This window comes from Periplaneta americana, chromosome 14 (assembly GCF_040183065.1).
Source record: "Periplaneta americana isolate PAMFEO1 chromosome 14, P.americana_PAMFEO1_priV1, whole genome shotgun sequence".
Lineage (NCBI taxonomy): Eukaryota > Metazoa > Arthropoda > Insecta > Blattodea > Blattidae > Periplaneta > Periplaneta americana.
In genome coordinates this window covers 48,139,820-48,158,520 of record NC_091130.1, presented here as the reverse complement: position 1 = coordinate 48,158,520, position 18,701 = coordinate 48,139,820, and positions in this window count along the sequence as shown.

The window sequence follows — 18,701 nt, the reverse complement described above, 5'->3', positions numbered from 1 at the left end:
GAATATTACTTCGCCATTTGTTCTTTTTATTTAATAAGAAATCGATTTCATTTCCAGAAAAAACTGCTACATCGCAGTAAATTCAGTAGCACTTGCCAACAGACGGAAACACTCTTCCCTGCTGCACTTATGGCAGTCACGAGGAGACTGCCCTTACACCCTGTCCCCGCGGTGCTCAGCTCTAAGGTGAGTACGCATCTTGTAACAGCGTTGCAAAATAGCCATTACTTAAACTGATTTACTATTAACAAAAGTGTTAAAATAGTTACTCTTATAACGTAAATGTAACAACATTAGGCTATGCAAAATTATTTATTGCCAATGAAAAGTGTAATGTAGACATGTTTACAAAATGTATATTTGTGAATGTGTTTAAATGGTAATGGTATCAGAAATAATAATATCATACGATGAAAGAGTAATGGAACGGAGAAATATTCTCTCCGGCGCCGGGATTTGAACCCGGATTTTCAACTCTACGTGCTGATGCTTTATCCACTAAGCCACACCGTATACCCATCCCGGCACCGGACAGAATCGTCTCAGTTTAAGTTCCAACTCTTGGGTTCCCTCTAGTGGCCGCCCTTTGCACTAAGTCATAGATGTCTATGAACGCAGGACTGAAGTCCACACATGTGCTGAGGTGCACTCGTTATGATTGACTTGTTGGCCGGGATCCGACGGAATAAGCGCCGTCTTAAATCACGTAGCACGCAGAGCTGAAAACCCGGGTTGAAATCCCAGCGCCGGAGAGAATTTTTCTCCGTTCCATTACTCTTTCATCGTATGATGACGCAGAATATCTGCATGGAAATATCACATGTTCTTCGGTACATTAAAATAGCTATTTATGCAACAAGTTGCGAAATAAGAACGTTTTAAGCACTAGAAATAAAGATTGTTCACCTTCACGAAGGGGAGGTGGACAACACGGCAAGTGCTTAAAACGCTAGTTTTGCATGTGTTTCATACAAGATTTTATAGATAGTCGCTCGAGAATCCCTGATGTATTTATATTTGAAAGAGAATAAAATTATTGACTGGTTCTCTCGCAATGGCGAACTTCTGATGTTAAAAACGTAAGAGTATTACATTCGCATGGAAAGAGAGAGATTTCACGGCCTTCGGGTATGTATTCGTAGCAGACCATCGTGATTGTTTTGCTGGTTATTAGGAAGTTGTTTTCTGCTTGTCACGTAATTTGTAATATTTATTTATTTATTTATTTATTTATTTATGTTTTATTTATTTATTTACTTATTTATTTATTTTATTCATTTATTTATTATTTTGCTAATAATTATAACATAATATATAATATATACAGATAAAAATTTTAGCTCGCCCCTGATAGAGGAGAACTCGTGCTCAGGGTCGGATTCCTGAATTGAAATTAATACAATACAATTTGTCATATGTCTACTATGCACTAAATTATATAAATTTAAATTTACAAGTTTTAAATTTTTATAAACTCCATACATAACTTATTTAATTTAATACTAGAACTATTAGAATTGACCAGATTAGGATATTTTAAATATAAATTTGTTATATATTCTTGGGCCTAAATTACTACTATGATTAAATACTGTAACAGTGTTGCATTTTGGTTCAAACAATCTTAAATAATTCATTCCTTTTGTTTCATAACTATGAGAATACAATTCAAAATTATTTCGATTTTTATGTATGAATTTTATTAATACAATATAATAAATTTGTCTTACGTTAAGTACATTAAAGTTTAAAAACAAATTTTGAGATGGAAAATCAATAGGTTTATGAAGACATATTTTTATTATTTTCTTCTGTAATAAATAAAGTGGATTAAAATTGGATTTAAATGAGCTACCCCATCCTATAATTCCATACATAATTACCGATTGAAATGAAGTTAAATATATTGTGCGTAATAAACTTATTGACAAGTAATTCCTCAATAAAACAAAATAATATACTATTTTGCGTAATTTATTACAAAGGTAATTAATGTGTTGGTTCCATTTTAAATGATTATCGAAAATTATGCCTAAATACTTAACTTCAGAGGACTCTTTAATAATCGGACCGGACAATTACACTGTATAAGACAACAATCAGAATTATGTAATTTAATACTTAATATAGAACGAAAATGAGTGATTCGTAAGAGAATAAGGTAGGTATGAAATCTCCAAATGTTGTAATTACCGATTTAAATAATTGTGTTGTGGATATTTTTTATAATAAATAAATAGTAGGAATTTATGTTTTCAGTATTTCTAATTAGCGTGTTTAAAAGTACTTTCAGGCACGGAAATTTACTTCTAAGCACGCTAATTTATGGATGCGGAAATCAGTGACTTTCGATACTAAAATGGGGATCGAAAAGTTGTCATTATGAAATGACTGTCTAAAAAGTAATTATTTTTAGAAATGTTTTGTCTTCAAAATCCTAGCTAATTACAATAGTTTTTAATTGTTCTTTCACCTTCGACTGTATTTCCAGGAAACGAGCTCAGAACCATCGCTCATTGAGGTCTGTACAAGTACTGCTGGCAGTCTACCTTCGCAGGCGGTGAGGCTGAATACAACTTGAATGGCCGCCAACACAGAAATCTACGTCTACCGGTGACGGCGCTCCCTACATACTAACGCACTGCAGCACGCCATAAAATTATCGTCGAAATGGTATTTATCGTCTCACACACAATACAAATTCTACTTAGTCCTATAATAGTTCACTATTTTTGATAATTTAGTGTTACAGACTCAATGGAATCCATCCTTACTCTCAAACGTTTCCAACGTGCTGATTCCCAATTCAGCACGGCCAGTAGTGTCTGCTCATGCGCAGAACAGCACTTCAGCTTGCCCAACCGTAATATATTGTCATGCTTTTCCACACAACACCGTGCTTATTATTGTGCTAGACTACTCACTGGCGATATGTTATGCTCCCAAATTGAACAGCCGACGGGCGGCCATTTGTTTGGTTGAGCTGAATAAGTATGTTCGTTCTAGTGCTGCTTTTAATTGCAGCAATGCACACGGATATAAAGATAAAGAAGGAAGGAATGTTACATTTCACTGATTAGTTAATCTTTAATTTCTATTCCGTATTATGTTACAGAAGATAAACTATTGTACAGGGACATCATTTTATTTTTACTTGCATTTTTATTGTACCTGCGTTTCTGAATGTACTTGACTCCCACCCCTTTCACTAATGCTCCTGCTCCCGTCAGCCACACAAACTTACGGCTGCTGTTGCATTCGAAGTCTGCTAGCAGTGAAGTAAACAGTACAGAGTATAGTGTGTTTCAGAAATATGGTTGCGTTTTCTATAGAAGAAGGAGCCTATATTATTGAAGCTTATTTCCAGGGGCAGGTATTTATGGAGATTAACTTTATCATTTCTGTTTTTTTTTAATATTGGTGTCGGCGGAAATTGTTGGAGATTGATTTGTACTCTTGGCGGATATTAATGGAAATTTTGAAAAATACAATTATTTTGAAATTGGAGTATTAACTCAGTATGAATATTACTTTCCAAATAATTAATATTCAAGGTTCGTTGGATTCTGGTAAAGGTGCGGTATGGCCAATAGACAATATTTGTTGAATTGAGGCTGTATTTAACACACATGCATTAAACACGAAAAAAAAACTTGCAGCCCTCAAATTAACACTTTCAAATTATTAGTGAAATGTTGAATTCTCAGTCTTTTTTGCTCACTAATGTAATCAGAACACCTGGAATACCATGCAATGTAGCCTACTTCGATATTATAACAAATTCAAAAGAAAAAGTAGTCCGAAAAAAGAACTCAGAATATGAAATTCGCTATAAAACGACACAATAATAATAATTCGCGAATGTGTTCATATTTCGCTATTAGAACTCTATTTCGCGATTTGTCGTGATTATTTTATCCGCATATTATTAATCAGAATCATTTAATTCGTAAAAATTAGTAAAAATCTATTATATATTTATTATGTCGTGATTTTCGTAATCTCCATAAACACCTGCCCCTGCTTATTTCGCACAGGTACGGTGTGTAGCATGACTGATTAACTTTATCTGTGTGGACTGAGCAGAAGTGAAATTAGAGTTACCCAAAGTACGGTAATATGCTGAATGAAGTAGCCATTATATATTGAATACAACTGCCTGAAGAGTTGAGTTTGTGAAAAAAAAACTGTTACTACTCTACTGTATTTTGATAAAATACCTTAAAAGTAATAAACAAACTGAAAATCGTAATATCGCATTTCTCTATAACATAAGTGGATACACTACTTTACTCTCCTCCTATAGCTATTAAAATGACTTGTTTACATATTGCACTAGTAACACCAAACTCCTGTAATGGAAGGGGGTAACAGTGTTTCCGAGTATAGCCAGGTTAATGTTAAAAATGTTGGTAAAAATAAAGTGATGTCCCTGTACTTCAGATTTCCTCTGAGTAAAGATTCCCTAAAGCCAGCATTTCTCAAACTATGGACCGCGGACCACCTGTGGTCTTCGAGTTCTGCCCTTGTGGTCCTTCAAAAAAGACGGAAGAAAAAATAAAATTCAAAGGAATTGCGTATCACACTATAGCTGAAAATCTCTGAGTTTGGAAATGACACGTAGCAATCGCCTTTCACTTTTTCTCCCAGTACTGATATTTCATGAAATTTCGGGCGCCACGCCTGTATCCCAGCCAGAGACCACCCGAATTCATAACAGAGGACCAAAGTACCGAACCTTTTCATGTAGGCCTATTGACTTTCTTAATAGTTTTGCCGACACCCATTATGCACATTGAAATGGGGAACGTACAGTACGTCGTACACCAATAACAGAACGTGCCAAATTGCATCTTTACTTGTTGAAAATCGGGCATGTTTCTGCATTAATTTTTTTTTATTTTTTCTTCCAGATGATGATAAAAGAAATTTTAGACTCTGCCTATTTTAAAATCCGACAGGTTTACTTTTTACACTTGCGTGTTTCGTCTCTAAGTGCCGTTTCAATTTCTCGAATTTCATACACTCGTTCGAAAGCACTTCGTAACAAACAACGCACCGAGGTTTTAGTTCACTCTCATTGCCACACCAAGTAAATCCAAGTACCAAGTCATATTTACGAAATTATTTTTTCTTTGAATAGCTACCACTAGGACTAGATATTTCTTTAATGGCACTCTAACTGATAATACTATATTTCTTCACACTCAGCTTCTGAACTATTAGCACTGCCTAAATGAATAGTATCGTCATGTTCCTTTCTTTTCAAATATCCGGATCGAAGCCAGTTTTCCAGTATTTATAATGGGCAGTATTTAACAGAGACATGGACAACTGCTGTGTGTACCACATAAGAAGGATTTCAAACAGCTAACAGGCAAGCGATGAATCAACAATGCACAGAATTTGTTATAAGTTACTTGTGATTGGCTACAAAAAATATAATTAGAAAAGTATTATAATTAATCAATTCCGTCTTAAAATATAAATATACTGGTATTAAAATATGCTACAAAAATGATAAATTTGCTTTCGAAGGGAACAAGAGTAAGGTGGTCCGTGGAACTGTTCTGACTTAAAAAAGTGGTCCCCACTTCAAAAACGTTTGAGAAATGCTGATGTACAGTATATGCGATGAAGAATTTTTTGTTCGTACAGTCTCTTTGTAATTGTTCTTGGCTTATCTGACCTTGTCTACACATATTGTTCTCAGACATGTAATATAAACTATTAAACTATTTTGTACGAGAGAAAAAAAGAGAGGGATTGTTTTAAATTATGCCCTATTATAATTTGTAGTAGATCTACAGTTAAAACCCTATACAACTCGGTCCGAAACATCGCGAATATGGGTGTAAAGTACCGGAAAGTTCACGGTAAAAGTGGCGAATGACTCGCCAGTGCTATCTAGCGGCAGGGATTGTAGGCAGCGAGGATGACGTGACGAATAGCGCGTAAAACTGTGATATGAGCTTTGTTCTTCAACAAACACATGATGTCCTAAGGATTATTCTCATTATAGTTGTAGCCTACACAATGTCAGTTAAATATGGAAATGTTTGTTCTATGTTTTTTAAAAACTATGCCTAGCAAAATATGCTAGATCTTTCTTCAGATTTCCAAAAGATAGAGATTGGGAGTAGTCATGTAAACACCAGTAGAATATTACTTTTCTGTTACAAGATGATGATGATGATGATGATGATGATTATTATTATTATTATTATTATTATTATTATTATTATTATTACCATTATTATTATATTTTATTATTACTACTGCTTCTACTACCGGTAAGCTACTACAGTTATTTGCTTTTGTCTTTTAGGTGTGCCATGCTCATACAGGTAAATAAACGCAGACAGACATTAGTTAATGAGATTTAATAGGGCGCGTCAGCTACTATCGCTATTTGCGTCCTTATATAAACTTCTTTAAAAAACAAAACACAAACAATATCATAAGCAAAATGCGAGTACTAACTAGAAACACTGTCAACAGTTCTAGACGAAACGTTTAAAATTAGAGGGATAGAATATAGCTTATTATGTACAAAAATCACAAAATAGATCACTTTTGATTATCGGATTTCAATAACCATAATTCGAAACATTAGGGATAAGTAAAAATAGAATGTAATAAATTGGAAAAGTATACCGAAGTTTCAAATCCGTCATAGGACTGTTAATTTTTAATACTCTGTTTTTAATAACAGACTGAAGATAATAGTTATTCCTTCACTGAATTTAACAGCTCCTTCTTCCGAAAATATGAGTCAAAATCAAAGCACAATAAAAGAATCGTGAAGGTCCCAAATAAACATATTAGATCTTGCATCGAGGAAGCTGCGGGTTTTCTGATATTAGACAGAAATGACAGACGATACTCCTCCATTGTGTAATTAGATAGTGCATTAGCAGTGACATATTCTCTATGTTAACTGAAACAGTTACTAAACTGTATAAATCTACTTTACATTGTTCATATAAAACACAATTTCTTTATAGTTTCTCCGTATAAAAAATTGAAAGTCTTTACTTTTTTATCAAAATAGGGTCATTCCATGGTTGCGTGTGTGACATTTTAACAGCAGATTCACTTACAGAAGACACTGTAGATTAAATGTTTTAAGAGCTAACATTTTTATTTTTATATATTATATTGACCATCAATCACTTAATTCAGTTATGAAGTTTTGAGTTGGTTAAGAAGAATACACTTAACAAAAATAAAATGTCAATCTTTGTTGCGTGTGTGACAAAATGATACAACTCCTTCTCATGCAAGTGAAGATTTTATTACAATTCTGTTCTCTTGGATTATGAATATGATTGTAACTTGTTGGTGATATAAATAAAATGTATACTTTTGAGATGATATAATAGAAGTTCCTGAGGAACATTAACATTCCACGTAAATTCTAATTTGAAAATGTTGCGTGTGTGACCGTTGCGTGTGTGATACTTGAAGACATGTTAAGTTTACATATTTTTATCAGCAGCAATGTGACATAGATATTTTTTATTTACAAGGAAAACAAAAAAAATACCACTGTTATTGAAATTAATAAAAAAACACATACAAATTTCAAAAATTTTTACAAACATTCATGTAGGCTAAAATGCAAGCTAAAGGCAAATTGACCTCTGTTATTAAGCAAATTAGGAGGTTTCACTTTCTTCAGGATCACTGACAAGTCCCCCCAAGATTTATTCTCATTTACTGGCAACACCAACACTTCCTTATACTCCATCACAATAGCAAAGAAGACGTCTTGTTTCCTGTTGCAGTTAAAGATACACGTACAAAATCCCCGGGCTCAAGTTTGGTATTGTCCTTGTTGTTGCATGAAGATCTAGACTTCTTCTTCTTCTTCTCCTCCTCCTCCTCCTTCTCCTTCTTCTTCTTCAAGATGTAATAATTGGACTGTTGCTAATTTTTCTTGTTGAGAGCTTACAGAAACTTTCACCACACCTTCTTTAATAGGAGACACAAAGTAAACTTTATGCAGGCTTGGAATTGGCTGTACATTTTTCCAACGATTATCCAGGAATGATGATAATGAATTCATTTCTTCTGCAGATGTAAATAGTGTTGTTACACTCTGGTACATTCCTTCACAAACTCTTCATAGGCTTCAGCAATGGTCATCATCATAGTACGTTTCTGTATCACTTCTTTTTTTGCCGGTTTGAACACTCTTTATGGTGACATTGTCTTTTTTACCTAGCTCAGTCCTGCTTATGTCATCACGGAGTTAAAACTGCACCATGTTATCTTTTGTTTCATCATTCAATCTTACGGTATCTTCTTTTTCTAATTTTTGTAGCAGATTCAGTCTTTTTGCAAATTCCGGCAATTCCTCAAATATAAATTTCGATACCACTGCTTTCCTTTTCCTTAGGCTGTTTGGTAAACCTCTGTTCACTTTAGAAACTGCTTTCCCTAGTGATCTGTTGCTCCTATATGAACCCCTTGTTGGAGATGCATTACTTATCTCAAGTACTTACTTTAGGTTTTCTCTATGCCGTCTCTGTCTTATTCTATCTTGCTTGCGCTTTAGCTTTAACTTTATTTTATCAGTTTGAAGAGCTTGTTTTTGTCTTTCCCTGTTTTTTCATGTTTTGTGTTGCGGGTGTGACATTTGATAATATGAGGCTAATGTCACACACGCAACGCAATTTTGAGTGCAAAATAGTCATGCTACAAAAAAAGTTGTTATATGTCAAAATTTAGATCTTGTGGATAACCTCACTTTCTGAAAGTTTCACTTTGCTAAGTTAATTACTTTCTTATGGGCATAAATAAAATCATGTTTTGTGTTGCGGGTGTGACGTATGATCTTAATATTTTGATTTAGTCCCATGTACTTGAAAAACTCATCTGATTTGTTTCAAAGTTTCACAGTAGATTGTGGAACATCTACACAGCAAGGTTCTCACGCAACAACAAATCAGAAGACAAGCAAAGATGTTCAAAGCAGGAAACATATGAGGTGTATTTCTCCTTTTGTCAGCAGTACTATTAATACTAAAGTCAAATATGCATAGACATTAAATAATTTAATATTTTCATGAAATTAACTGTTTATCTGGTATGACGGTTCATCTACTCTAGAAATATGAATATTACAATTACTTTGAAATATTTTAATTTTTTTGCATTCAGGGTCCTTTGACATGGAATGACCCGTAACATAAAAATGTGAATTGTTGATTTTGTGATGAAAGGGACTCATATTTTTTTTTCATAATAGGTGATTCAGGTAGTTATTCGGACAAATAATTTGCCTAGTCCTATATTTTAAAGGAATTAATATTTCACTAAATTAAGATCTTTTTTTTTAAGATGCAAGAAATCCTAAAAGATAAAAACTGGCTCAAGCGGAAATGACAGCCCTAAACACAGCAAGTCCAAATGTCGATTTAATTAAAATTGTTCAAGATGATGAATTCATTGGTCACAAGAGTGCATAAAAAGAAGGAAATGGGGAAACGATATTCCAGTTGCGATAAAAGTTTTGCCGCAGTGACAGGATAATATGTTCTGCTTCCCTTACCCATTATTCAGTAGCGGTAATTCACGATCTACGACAGGTGTCAAAGAAAAAAGTGGATAAATTTCAGGACACGGATGCCTTCCTTTCCCTCTTACTCCAAAATCCAATTTTGTGCACACAAAATAAATTAGCTATTGTCACTGAAAAATGCCTTTTCGGAAATATGATGCTAATTCGACAAACACAGACAAATCTGCTCTTTTTAGTATTTCAAGATAATTGTTACTGAGGTATCCGTATACTAAAGTTTTCCCAATATTTTGTAGCATTCTATTATTTTCAGGTACGATCCGCCACTGACGTCTACTCTATACTCTGAAATAAAAATTAAAACTCACTTCGCTCTCTGATAGTTACGCAATCAGATAGATTTTAGATAGATTTATTGATATAGTTCACAAAAGTACAAAACAATATATTTAACAAAAGATCTATATACAAATGTAGTTCTACATAATAAATATATAATTTCCTAAACTAAGTAATCTATCGCAAATCTCAATAATTTATTGGTTCAAACTTGCACTTACGTCTTGTTTCAGTGCATATTTAAACCAATCGTGATAACCATTAAGACTTTAAACCTTATTTATCTGCTCCTTTTCAAAATTTATTTGTAATTTTTAGGTCTTATTTTACATAATAATTTATTATGCAAGTAGGTGATCAGATGTCGACATACTGTAAGTCATGAACCTGAAATAGCTGAATCGGTACATTCCATATGTAGGTTAATCTTTCTTTCTTGCAATATTTTCTTGTCAGCAGAAACGTTTGCGTAACTTCTATGAAGACTACCGCATACCTGCTTAAAAACAAACTTGACAAGTTGCTTACATAATCAACATCAATTTAGTTTCATCATTGTGTCGCATGTACTCATTATCGATTCATTGCTATTATGATGACTAATAAATTTGTTATAAATGCATTCTTATTGAAATTAAAATATATTAGTTAACCAATTTATAAAGTCAAATTTTCTTCTGAACTTTTACTAATTAATATAGCTATCGGAATACATTAATAACTACCTTAATTCTCTATTTTAAATTTTTTATTATAATTTTAATAACCTTGACTTAATTCTATCTTATTTTCAAAACCTGTCTTCTTATCTTATAAGTTTTTATGATTTTAGGAAAATTTAATCTTTGTTGATGCCTATCTCTTAGTAGATAGTTTCGTTCAGTATCTATAGTTTTGATTGAATCTACTTTATTTCTGATAGAGTTTCTATTTGTCATTTTACCTCTTATTAACTGTTCGTCACCTACTTCTACTCCATCGGTCGGTATCGCACAGCTCCTCCATATTGTAGCACTTCCTCTCGCGCACCCCAGACTACCAACGGCATGTGGCATTCTTAAGTTATTAATTGATCTTCACTTGCGCTGACTTTGCCGGTTGATCCACAATCACTTCTCCTTGTTGTATTTTAACTTGCGCGCCTCAGACTACCCTCACTGATCGTTCTCTCAGTCTGTGCCCCAGCTCCTCAAACAGCATCTTCAATGGTTCCAGCATCTTCTTCCATACTAGGTTTTCCTTCTTCACTCTTCTTTCTTCTAAAGGGATCTGTGAAAACAGTGCTGTCTAGTTTACTTAGGTATGCTCTAATATTATTCTCTCCCGTAAGCTCATCAATTCTTCTATTTGTTATTTCTGATTCCTTCTGCCCACTTGATGAGTTACTTTTCATATCAGTCCTCTCTACGCTTCTAGACTTCCTGTTTCGTGATGCACTTCTTCTGTTTACGTGTGGTGTCGATGTTGCTCTATTTCCACAAGTCTCTATTTCCTTATTTCTGTTCTTGTTGCAGCAACTGAATAAATCCTCAGTGAATTGATTATTTAAGGCCTCTACGTTAACTATGTTTCCGTGTATCTTCATTTTATCTTTTACTAAAGTTGCCCTCAATCCTTTACCTCGAGCTTCTTTTAATATTGGAATCAATTTCTTTCTTTTCTCTCCAATTTCTTTTGCAAAGTCATTTTCTATGAATATATTTGTGCCTTTGAGTTGGCGCGTATTGGCAATGATGTGCTCTTTGATAAAGTAACTGTTCAATTTCACAATAATTGGTCTTTTTCTTCCGTTACCTACTCTATTTTACTCCATGGATGATTGTGTAGATTTGTCTGTTCTATATACCAGTACCTAATGCATAAGTAATTTGCAGTGTATTATTATTATTATTATTATTATTATTATTATATTTATAATTATTGAAAAGTGCTTTTCCTTTCATTTAATATGTAATTAATATATTAAATTTTCTGAAGAAAAAATCTTTAAGTTTTGAGAGCTTTCTTAACGAACAAAATTGTGTACTATCCTTTACTTCTGCTCCTTGTGTCCTTCCTACTTATAGAAGAAGACGATGAGCTGTAGCTTATAAAAAGTAGACCTATTTCGACATATGACATGCAACTACGCAAATAGTTTTTAATGCGATTCATGTAAGAAAAACTTCTTTCCGCGGACAAATTTGTTAATCTTAATCATCATCATCACCATCATCATCATCATCATCATCCTGTCAAGTACTAGTCCTAAAAGAACTGTTACGGCCTGAAAAAGCGATTTTCTTGCCATCTTTTCATAGGTCAACCAAGTGACAGTTTCCCATTTGGACGATACTTCATTATTGCCTTAGGGATCCTGGATGAAACCATTCTTGAGACGTGTCCCTTCCAGTTTAACTGATATCTGGAGATATAGTCCAGTACTGATGACACATTAAGTTCTTGAAGGATATCTTCATTTTTCTTTCAATTTGTTAATAAACAGCCCAAATACCTAAAGCACACTGATTTTATGAACAAATATTACTCTTAATTATTTAAAATAGTCCTAATCTATACTATAGTCCCGACGCTGTTAGTTCCGGCGTGACTCCGCCTCTTTGCTTACGTCTTAGAAAGTGAAGGCTCTATAAAGTCTAGGTAGGTAGTATCATTCGCCATTTTTGTTCTTACGTTGCCGAGCTACCATACGAGGAATCTATTTGCAACACCGTTAAACATTATTATGTCGTAACTTCTATGATAATAAATCAAACGCAATGTAATTCAGCAAATAATTGAGCGGCAAATAACGTCTTCGTGTGCTTTCTGCGAACGCCAATTGAAGAGCTAAAATGGCGGGCGATTATATTAAGTATTTATCGAGCATTAAGAAATGAATCAGCGAATCACAAGACGCACACGATTAAATGTAGCCGACCTGCAACGCGATTGGCTGCCGGAAATTAGAGCTACGGGACTATAATAATAAATCTGTAGCTAAAATTTTTCTGGTGATTTTCGATTTTCCAAAAATAATTGGTGTTAACATGTATAATTAACCATCCTGAAACCGAAAATCGCTTTTTTGAAATTTTTGTTTGTATGTCTGTCTGTCTGGATGTTTGTTACCTTTTCACGCGATAATGGCTGAACCGATTTACATGAAAATTGGAATATAAATTAAGCTCGTTGTAACTTAAATTTTAGGCTATATGTCATTCAAAATACTCTATTTAAAAGAGGGTTTATAAGGGGGCCTGAATTAAATAAATCGAAATACCTCGCTTATTATTGATTTTTATGAAAAATATTACATAACAAGTTTCTTTAAAATCGATTTCCGATAAGTTTTATTCTATGCAAAATTTTGATAGGACTGATATTACTATTATGTACCGAAGTACATAATATATTCGTGTAGGAATTCTGCATTACCATATGGCGAGATATATCTGTTTTAAAATAACAATGTTTTTATATCATGGCCACGTCACATTAATATACGAGTAATAAAGATAAAACAAATGACTCTGCATTATTTAAGACGGCCTTGGAGTCCTTGAACAACAATCGGATTAATATACGGATTATATTATAAAGAGAGAATGTTTGTGAGTTTGAATGAGGCAATCTCAAGAAACTATTTAATAGATTTAAATAATTATTTCATCATTAGAAAGTGTAGTTCCTTTAGATGGACGTAGGCTTTATGTCATTACAGAAGCTCATGAGTGAATCAAGGACTGGACGCAAATGCATATAAGATAGGACTAAACAGAGCCTTAAGCACAAAAAACTTTATATAATATCGAAACTAATAATTAGCTATGTGTACTGCAGTTAAATTTAATGCAATTTGGAGGTACCGTACTGAAATTTTATGTCTGATTTGCGTTGCGTTTCTTTTTATGAAAGAATGAAAGCTAGAGATGGAATCATTTTACAAATATACACGTGGCACATATTAAGTATTAATTATTTAGTAACATAATTACATATTTTTATTGCGCCTATTGTTGCGTTTTCGCAACAGTCTGCATTAACTATTTTTCTGCAAAAATGCAAAGGAATGAATTACAAAATTAACTTTTATTTCATTGCTGTGTATACTAGAAGAATCAAAGGAGCCTGCAGTACAATAATTAACTTCCATTTCAGTTTCATGTGGCGGTGCAAAAATTATGAAAATATTCAACAAAAAAAAGTCTTGGGCATAAATGGGTTAATACCGCCTAGGGTCGTAGAATTGCTCACTTTTATGATTGTGTAGAAATCACCTTATGTATACTGCATTTGTGTGCTTCGTTTTACCGTGACAACGCTTTTTAGTTCTTTTAACACTCTGATTATTATATTATTTATGTCTTTGTTATATTAAGAATTTTAGATAAGGGCGCAAATAGCCATAGTAGCTGACGCGCCCTTCTTAAATACTGCTGCTGCTACTACTACTACTGTATTGCTTAATTGCGTTTTTGGGTGAGCTACGGTAATGTATACTTAATAGGTAACAGTTCTTTGTAGTGTACAATACTCCATATTGAATAATTAACAAACCAACATCTTTAGCATGACTTGTGGTTTGTAGGCCATCTCAAACTCCAAATTCCACCCCTTAAGCACGACATCTTATATACTCGGTCAGTTATGGTCGAATGTTACAATAAAAACAATTAACAACATAGGTATTTCAGTCATAACGTCATACAATACCAGATGAAACTATGAAGTAATTACATAATTGAAATACGACTATTTGGTCTACGGAGCGTCCGTTTTTGTTGCAAGAATAATTCGTTTAAGGGGAGTTGGTCGTTATCACAAGCAAAATAATGTTAAAAAGTAGCCTATTTTCAGGCAGTCATAAATGTAATACTATTTATCGGAGCTCTTTCATTTTTTTTTACTTTTATACACATTAAGCTTTAAAATAAAAAACAATGGTTACTCTAGAGTAAGTCTTTATCCTTAAATTAATTTTTTAATTTAAACAAAAATTTTTTATAAATTCACTACATGCCTGTGATTAGGTACACTTTATTCACTTATCATAGCGCACATTGAATAGAAATTTTAGCCACTTACTGCTAATAGATACTGAAACTTACCCTACTAGAATTATTAATATATCTGCAATATTATGGGCATAGGGCTTATACCAATCATCACTGTCAATAAATAAAAAAAATTGGCGATGAAGATTGGTATAAGCTTTATGCTCATAATATTGCTGATATATTAATAATTTTGGTGGGGTGTGTTTTAGTATCTATTAGCAGTAAGGTGCTAACATTTCAATTCAATGTGTGCTATAATAAGTGAATAGAGTGAACCTGATCTCAGGCATGTAGTGAATTTATAAAAAAAAATGTTTAAATTCAAAAATTATTTTAAGAGTAAATATTTACTCTACAGTTACCATTCTTTTTTAATTTGAAGCTTAATGTGTATACATATATCAGTAAAAAAAAATGAAAGAGCTCTGATAAATGGTATTACATTTATGACTGCTTGAAGATAGGCTATTTTTACCATTATTTTGCATGTGATAACGACCAACTTCTCTTAACATGTTTGTAAATTAGTTTTGAATGCTTTGCGCTGCTGGAAAAGTTTTTCTTCCTGAGATTAAAGAGCTTCCACAACCAATACTTATAACAGTACATCCGTTATCAACACACGTTTTAAATAATATAGAGCAGTACAACACCTTATTTAAATTGGTATCGTTTGGCGACAAAGCCTTCTTCCAGCTGAGAGTAACAACCTTCAGTTCTTACAAATATATTCTATTTCAGACGCTGTTAGGTCTAACATAACACCAAGCTTAAAAGTAGAATTAATCGAACAACTTCTGAATCTATTGCATGGTAATAACGGTTACATTCATAGTTCTAAATACAAATTTGAAAGTAATTCAGGAGCAAACGATTTATAATTGATTATAAATTAATTATTCACTAACTATAACAAAGCTGTATTTGGAAATATAACAGATTTAAGTGAATGATATTTATTTATAACAAGTGCAGCGAAGCGCACGGGTACTGCTAGTAATTAATGTAATAAGAACAGTAGAGAAAATAATTAATGCACACAACGCGATCTTTATGCACACTCGCTCACGAAACCGCGGAAAATTTAACTTTGTATATAGGCTACAGTAGTACCTGCAACGCTAACACCATAACTATGTTTTTTTTTTTTTTTCAATTCCTCTTACCGGTACATTATATTTCCACTTTTGTCAAGACTCGTGCTTGCTTCTTTAGCAAAACAGTCAAAAAAAAAAATTACAAATATATTCATTTAGTGTAACTTTCCTATAGGCGAAATTAATTTTACGCTTTTAAATTTCTATAATTTTCATTGTTAGAGTTGGTTACCCTAATTAGTCCTTTTCTCGTTTATTGGCGGAACGTTGTGAACTCGTCTCCTTTGGTATTTCACGTCTGACCAAAGCAGTCATCTCAACATTATAAACTGGATACACCAACGAGTTAGAAAGAGAAGACTATAGAGTGGCCATGTTGTCCTGTACAGCGCTCTTTGCGGTGCCACCGTGAAACATGGCAGATCTGAGCTAAGCGCCCACCTTTGTAAAAATTCGTCTGCTTACAATGTTGTATAACGGAGGTAAGAAGTACAAGAAAAACGAAGAAAAAACATGCCTGTTGTGTGTGCTGCATATAACTGCAATGTCAAAAGGAAAAAGACAACTGATATATCATATTTCATGTAAATTTTATGAAGTTAAGTCCATAGTTTTGTTAATTAGCAGCATTTTTTTTTTTTCATGCATAAATGTGTAACAACGCCCGGCATAAACAAAATAAATGGTTCACTGGTAATGTACTTAACTAACTACGGATAAAATCAATACAATTCCGTTTCAGACCCAGTGAAAAACAAATAGCTATACAATATTAAAACTGTATTTCGACACCGGCATCCTTTATTTCTGCTCTTTCTGTCCTTACTGCTTATAGAAGAAGACGATGAGCTGTAGCTTATAAGAAGTAGGCCTATTTCGAAGACAAACGATTAATCAAATAAATGGTTCACTAGTAATAAAGTTAAACTAAATACGGATAAAACCGCTACAATGCCGTTTCAAACCTAGTAATAGCAATCAAATATTAAAATTGTATTTCGACACTCGCATCCAAAATAACGCAAAACTCTGGGGTAGGTCGTATTGTTGTTAGTATTTTGACTGGAAGGACATGAAAGAACATAATTGAGCACCCACGTGCAATAATGGGGTAAGTATGAATATATTTCGTAACTACTTACCCCATTATTATACGTGGGTTCTCAATTATACACTAATAATTATCTGTGGTGCCACAGCCCTTGAAAGGCTCAGACAGACCAGCCGGCTGTTGGCCTCACGTTCACATTTCGATAATAATTATACTTTACTGTAACAAAAAAACTGAAAGCGTGTTTTGTCATGTTTCACCCACGTTACAAGCTTGGAGGTAAAGGTTGTTTACTACAGATAGGGCCTACTTTCATTCTATATCTTATGGTATAGTAAATAGTTTTGCAACGTGTAGAGACTGGGAAAACAATTTAATAAAATCATACGAATCATACTCGTTCATTTTATAGGCAATCTTGCAGGTCGCATTTAAAAGAACCTAGGAATATCAACATTTTCTTCAGTATATTTGCTAGGAATTCTTGTCATACTACATGACAATTTTGCTTAGGTTAATCTTTTAAGCATTCCTTCTAGGAATAGCTCAAGTGTTTTAAATTTAGCGTACATAAGTTTAGATTAAGTTCCTAGCACGTATTTGACGAAATACTAGGTTTTTCCACTTCAGTTTAACTGATTTATGCAAACGAAATTAAGACAGCTGACGATTCTAATGTCAGTTATCACCACGCCCACTTTGTTTTGGGCGCATAAGTTCATTACCGACGGTCGTTCAATTTTCTTCAAACATGGCGGCGCAATGACCACTCTATACTTTCTCTTTCTAACTCGTTGGGATACACAACTCCTGTCACAGTCTAATAGATACAGTCACGCAACTTCAACACTTTTTTTGCCAACATTCGCGGCACTAGCGCCCAAGCGGCAGGCAAGGCACTGCTCATAGGGGTGATACAGCCAGCACGTGCTTTAAAGGGATGCGAGATGTTATAATAACGTTTTAATCATGCGTCGGAATAAAGGCAATGTGTGCAATGACGAAAATTGCAGTAACAACAAGTTTAAATCCCGAATTTGTCGTTCTTCAGATTCCCTAAAGACCAAGAGAAAATCATAACTCAGTCATAACCAATAATCCACGTTGTAGGTAGCCTACGTATTGTGTTCTATAAAACATTTATTACTTATCAGTTACCTATTTGTATGTCAGGAAGGAAAGTTTAAATAAAAACGAAGTTAATACCTGTTACGGTATATAATTTTTTTGCAGAGATCATATGTGTAAATGTGTAACCATTCCGATTTTGGATAATGTATCTACAGTTTTTAATGCAACTAATTCCATAATTTTTGTATTCGTGTTTTTTCCTTTATATTTTTCAAAAGTTGAATGTTATATTGCATGCAAGTAGGTATCATGGTGTTAATTTTGCAAGAATTCATGGAGTATAGTAATCCTTTTGCAAAATATTCAATTCTTGAATAAATTCAGACTGTGTCGATAAATTTCTGATGTGTTGGTGCAGATTCATGTGGCAGACGTATTAAGTTCTTAAGAAATAAAAGAACCTTTTCTAAATTTAATATAAAAAGGATTCTTTTCTGTAATAATTTGCATGACTGTTATTGGTGTTGATTTTACATTCCCAGTGATTATTTGAGCCGTTCGTGCTATTCACTGAC